The following is a 6392-nucleotide window of genomic DNA, read 5'->3' on the forward strand; positions in this document are numbered from 1 at the left end:
GCCTCATCCATCTCGCTCCTGCTATGAAGCTATCGAGCGCACAAAATTTGCACAACCTCCCCAGGACAGGCCTACCCTGAGCTGGAGTTCAATTTAAAATGCAAATATTTTGCAATTAACCACACAACCATGCCAGCGACGGCACGAACGCCGCAGGATAAACGAGCTGACTGACATCGGAAGTCCTGCTCTACTGTGGCCGTGGCCGGAGTGGAAGCTGCCGAGGAGGAACGATCAATGTTTGCGGTGTTCGATATTTTATTGAGTCTCCATAAGCCGGGCTTATGCTGGTGGGCGCATAGGATTGTGGTTGATAGGTTTGGTGGTGGTGCGTGTGTTTTTTTGTTTCGCTACTCCCTTTCCAATTTGCACTCCACGCATATCGATCAAAAACCGCGAACGAAAGGTCGAACTTCAAAGCAATGACCCACTGAACATTCGGGCGCTCCAACCCAGGCACCACAAATCGATGAACGCGGTCGTATTCGCAATGAAGCTTCTCTCTAGCTGGCTAACCCGCTCGCTGGACCAAGGATCAGCCAGCATTTTGTGCGGAAGGAAAGCGCTCGAAAAACGCACCGCGAGCCAGGGAATCAGTCTGCTTAATGTAACATTTAACAAACTTCACGTAGCATTTACACTACGGATGCATGTATCAATTTTGATAGCAATTAAATTAGCACAGCCCGACAAACATGCCCGACCGCACCAGCAACAAACTAATGCACTTGCACCGAGAGTGTGTCAGTGGAAAAAATAAATCCCACAAGCTCACTCATAGCCTCACCCGTACATTAGTTTGCGCCTCGAAGATAATTGAGTTTGCGGTTGCCGCAACGTGATGCACGGCGTGCGAAAAGGAGGACATCAGAAGTTGAATGCCGAGGATCCATTCGTTGTGCTGCTGGAGAAGAAGAAAAAATACCAGAACGGCTAGAATGATTGTCATTGTAATAATAACAATCCCGATTCATCGGAACGTAAGGCTGCCGGTGCTGGCAAATGGAACCGAAGTGGGTGATAACGTTTCACCATCGTACCGTGGCATCGTGAGCTGCGCATTTCTCGCTCTCTCGTTCCCGGCAGCCAAAGGAAGTGGCGATGAATAGTGACGATGATGAATGCCGGGCTTCGTGGGCGGGTTGGGCGATGCATTCGCGGCGTCTTGTTCGCGCATCTAATGATAGTGTTGGGGTTTTGAAGGACGCGCTGTTTTTCCAGCCGAACGGAAAACTGGTACCATTGGCAGTCGAGACCGCACCGGGCGCATGCTATCGGTCTAATGAGACTTTTTCCCACCGCCCCATTGCGAAAGGAAAAAGTGGACCACGCCAACACGATGGATGTTCGAGAAGTAGGACTCGCATTAGCCGGCGCAGGTTTTAAAAGCGACCGAAGAGCGCTTTGGTTGCAAAATGAAAAGGACCCGAGCTATGATAATTTGTGGGTACTCTCGCATTGCTGGAAATGAGTGGCGTTGTGGTTGATCTGACTGTGTGTGGGTGCACGGGCGGTTATTGTGCGGAAAACAGCAAGCGTGATTGAGAGGCCATTTGGGGCGTCATAAATGCCACTTGAATCCTGCGAAACATTCACTGGCCCGGGTCGAGTGCGAGGTATTGAAACGGTCCAAATTTTCACCATGCTACCCTGGAAATGAATTATCCTCTGTTTCTCTCGTTACATCTCTTTCTCTCACCATCAGCTTCTGGCAGGAGCAACAACATCGAGACCGGCAGGTCTTTATTGTCACGTTTGCTGCTGCCATGTTGGCGAAATTAATTAGCCCCCAACGCGTGCCCGGAAAAGTGGGAAGATTTATTCACTGGTAATACTTTAATTAAATCAATCGAAGCGTTACTTTTAATCCTATTTGAAGTGTCCGCCGCACCGTGACGGTGTTCCTGCTGGGACGACATAATGGAGCACGCTGTCTGGGTCCCAGGCCAGCCGTTAGCACCACCCGACAGGACACGGTTGGCAATTTAAATTACCAACACCCAACGCAGCTCCTGCAAGAGATCCGGTGACGAGGTTGAAGGCTTATCAGCACGATTCGGGGGGTGGCGTGATTTGTCTCGATTTCATTGCACTTGATGGCTTCCCGACGGCGGCCGAGAGCTGATATCCTACGTTGGATTTCACCCGACCGAGACTAATCTGCTGAATAACTGAAGCAGAATTGTGTCTGGCGCTAGACAATAATCCCGAAGTCAATGGAAAATGTTGCAGCTATTGCGCTATGGTCGTTTATCACTCGGACCGGGAGTGTTTGCTCTCGTTTGCAGCGTGCGTTTGCTGTTGTAAGTTTGCAAGGAACTCCAAAATTGGGTGGAAAAAACAACAAGAAAACTAACTGCTTGACGGCATAAGGCACCCATCAAAACAATAAAACCCCCCGGGCAGGAACGTTACGATGCCGAGACATACATTCAACTACATACGGTAAACTTTTCCACACGGAACTCTTCAATTGACATTGATTGCAAGCCTTTTACGAACGACTAATAAAGTTTTTATCAACCAAACTTCTCGCTCGCTCGCTTACTGCAACCGAATTGCCAACCAGCCGTTGGACCGAACGGGAAAGTTCATTTGCCACTTTGGTACGAGTTTTCATCCCGAATGCGAACCCGAAAACAAACCAATACCCCAAATGGGAATCCATTCGGAGGGAATGCGCTTCGAAAGGACCCCGGCACGAGGTGGGCTTCTTTAAGGGAAAAAAAGGTACCTGCCGGTAATTTAGATAAAGCGAACTTAACCCATAAAAGGTAGCTGCTGCCGCAAAAGCGGGCGAAAAACTTTTTTCATCTCTATGCGTGCTGGCTTTACATTTGCCACCACAAAAAAAAGAAGAGGCAAAAGAAAGCATCCTGGCAATGTGCCTCCACAATAGAGTGGAGCATTTCTTGCAACTCAAAACTCAAAACGCAGGAAATGCTTCTGGTTGTGCGTTTTTTTCAACCGAAACCAAGCCACGTGATAAGGCAGGACCGGTTGCAATTCCAACCCAGGACACAACAAACAAGTAGCCTTCCTCCCTGGCAGCACCGGGAAAAGGGTCCCGAAGGAAAATATTTTACTTTCAGTTTCCACGAGGCGCCCGGAAAAGGGTGTTTCGGTTAGGAGAAAATATACCCACAAAATTGTAGTTTTTCTTCGTCCACCGCGTAAAGCGAGCTTGGTTGCGCTATCGCAGTCTTCGCGTCTCGACCGTCGCTGCAACGATGACGACGATGAAGACGATGATGATGATGATGATGATGCGCCAGCACAAATTGCGTTGATTCGTTTCGATTCATATCGTCTCGCAGGCACGGCGCCGTGTTTCATTCATGCAGCCAAAGCATAAAGCAGCATATTGCAGCATCGGGAAAACCCCGTGAGACTCGGCTCGCCCGCTGATGTGCTTCGAATACAAATGGGTAAATTTGGTGGCAGAGATTTCTTGCTTCCCGAACGCTCGAGCGTCGCGAATCGAAGGAAAAACGTGCACATTTTCCTAACCGGGAGCGCGTGCTCCCTGTTTTCTTTTCTTTTTTTTATGCGTTCGTTGCTTTTCCCCCGGCATCATGATAATTTTTCGCGTACCGTGCGTCTTTTTTTTTTCCTCCTTTCCAGTGACGAAACATAAAGCGACTTGATTCAGCTTTATTTTGTGCCTGGTGGGTGGGAAATTCACAAGATGGACGCTACGGGGCAAAACCGATTACGATAAGCAGGCAGGTTTTCCACGCAGGAAGACGACGCGACGAGCGCAATGGATGTAATTTTGTTCTGGGCCCGATTCGCACACCTTTCCAGGCGAATGCCGAGCTTAATTCAGATTTCATCCTAATTGGATCCATTTGGAGGAAAATCCTAGCCAACTCGGGAAAAACGGCAAGATGTTTGCGCATTTTCTTCTCTCGCTTTAGAACCACTGCTATCAATGGAACCGTTAGCTGGAACGGCTTTTCACTTCGCGTTTCTTTTTTTTTTGTTGTTGTTCTGAAGAGACCGAACAAAACGCAGAAATAAATTTCTCTTGCACCCCGACCGCAAGGCCACACTATTTATGTCTCTTTTATATTCCCTTCCCAGATCCACACACTTTATGGCGCTCGCCATGCGCGGGCCACATAAAAAACCCCTCGGCCAGCAAAAACAGGCAAATAAAGATGTAAAACATCCTTACGTGCGGTTTTTGCACGGCGCCACGGCAAACAAACTCCCTCCTCCCCAATCAAAACGACACGCGCGCGGAAGGAAAGGTAAGTACGCATACACTCCCGGTCGTCCCCGAGGGATAATCAGATAAAATTGCGATAAACATAAACCGAGACGCTCATTTTTCCCCAGCTTCGAGCTCGGTTTATGTGCCAAATCTCGCCACTCGGCGGCTAGTTGTTTCTAATGCCGCCGCAATAAAAGCGAAATAGACAACGGCACGCAAAATGGCGCAGATATCGTGGCGGCCGGGTGCTTTCTTTTCGCGGCCCTTTTCCGCCCGGATGTGTCGATTTCGTTCGTTGTCGGATTGCTAGTTTTTTTGTTGTTTTATTTCACCAGTGATAAAATGCCTGTGGGTCATCTCGAATGGGGATGGGCCCTAACAACCATCGTGCCAAACATCGCAAACAAGCGAAAGGAAACAAAACAAAAAAACAGTGAAGAAAATGAGTGTTTCGACATGTCACGGCATCGTTAAGTTGTTGGCTTCCGTCTTATTGAGAGGTTGCCATTTTTCTTTTGGTTGTTTTTTGCCTGCAAACCAAACGACGAATTGTCGTAAGGTTTTGGCGCGAGTTCAGCATCAAGACGAAAGAAAAAGCCCTCCTGTCTCGCGGAGTCCATTTGATTGTATCCATTTCCGGTTGATGCAAAAATCTCCCCGAAAGCTTTCACCTGACCATCTGTCACCTTACGAAAAGGCCGCGCGCGCTCGTAAACTGTGCTTTATTTGGACGAAGAATTCACCTGCACGTGATGGTCTGCGATGGAACGCAAACGAGCAGCCACCTCCCTGAGCAATGGACACTAATTTGCTCATGATAATTTTTATTTCCAACCATTGTTTATCCTCATAACGTGCACCACGTGTGGCAATTCCCATCCATCTTCCACCTGGGAGGGAGGGTATTCGCGTGCTGCCCTTCGGTGAGTGTTTTCATTTGTTTTCGCGAAGGCAATCTGCTGCGTTTTTTTGTTTGTTCACGCTCTTTTTTGTCCCCACGAATGCTGCTGTTCCGGGGCTTCCGGGGTGGGCAAGGCGCTCACATATGCAGCAGCCAAGCTTGAGATTGCGATTTGCAGTATAAGGAAGACGGCAGAAAAAAGCACACACATTTTTAGCTGTCCATCGCGATACGGCGAAGGAAAATAAAAGAATACCACATAGATCTTCCCACCACCACCGGCATGGGCTGCCGCCCAAAAAGGCAACCAGTGGTGGTGCTGATGCGATGCTTAATTTCCTGAAAAGGGGAATTCGCACCACCGTGCGCCGAAAGCACGCTATATGGTTCCATTATATTTCACCGTTTCGGTTGTTCAGTTGTTGCACAAAATCAGCACAAAGCGCAAGACGCCGCGGCGAAGCTGCACGCGCGTTGAATAACGGACGAGAGATCGCCGAGAGGATCACGTTGAGGCAGCCGCCGGGTGAACTCATATCGTCAACAATGGGATCATAAATTTTAGTGCCACTTCTTCCACGCTACCGGAATTCACCGCCAAACCAGCGACAAAGTGTCGTGGTATCATTTTACCTTGATTTTTTGCTTCCCTTTTGCTACACTGCACTCCCTTATCATGCAAATTGTCCTTTTGCCAGGCCTACCGTAAGCATTTTGGCAGCACATGCTTCGGCTGCACACGGCGTCCGATGCCACACGGATTATGCGCGAATTATTCGCTAGGGGAAAAACCAATTTCCACTCGAATGTGTGACAACATTCCGTGGGGCCACCGCCATTACCGTGCGTAGTTAGAGCGTACCCGGCGATGCTATAAATTAGCCGGAGTATGATTTTAATCCTGTTTTAACACTTGACGATTTATGTGCGCCGCCGGGTTTGGTTGGTTACGAAACCCACCGTGCGTGCTCCGTGGGCTACGTTCGCGACCCCGAAGATCCTGTGGCATCGGAAAGCTTAACGAAAAAAAAAACCTCCCGGCGGTTGGTATTTATATGGCCTCCCACGGTGGCGGTCTGTGCTTTCTCCGGCACGGTAATAAATATGACGAGGCTTTGGAAGGCCCTCCGTTGCGTAATGGCCTTGGTCAAAGGTTGCACCCGTGATAAGCTGCTAATACCATCGCGTGGGAGGGCGGCGGCAAAATTACGGCTGATGGTGCTTGTATCGCATTAGAACCGTCCACCGATCGATAAATGCGTCGCTCGGTTA

Source organism: Anopheles nili, chromosome 2, assembly GCF_943737925.1.
Source record: "Anopheles nili chromosome 2, idAnoNiliSN_F5_01, whole genome shotgun sequence".
In the NCBI taxonomy this organism is placed as follows: domain Eukaryota; kingdom Metazoa; phylum Arthropoda; class Insecta; order Diptera; family Culicidae; genus Anopheles; species Anopheles nili.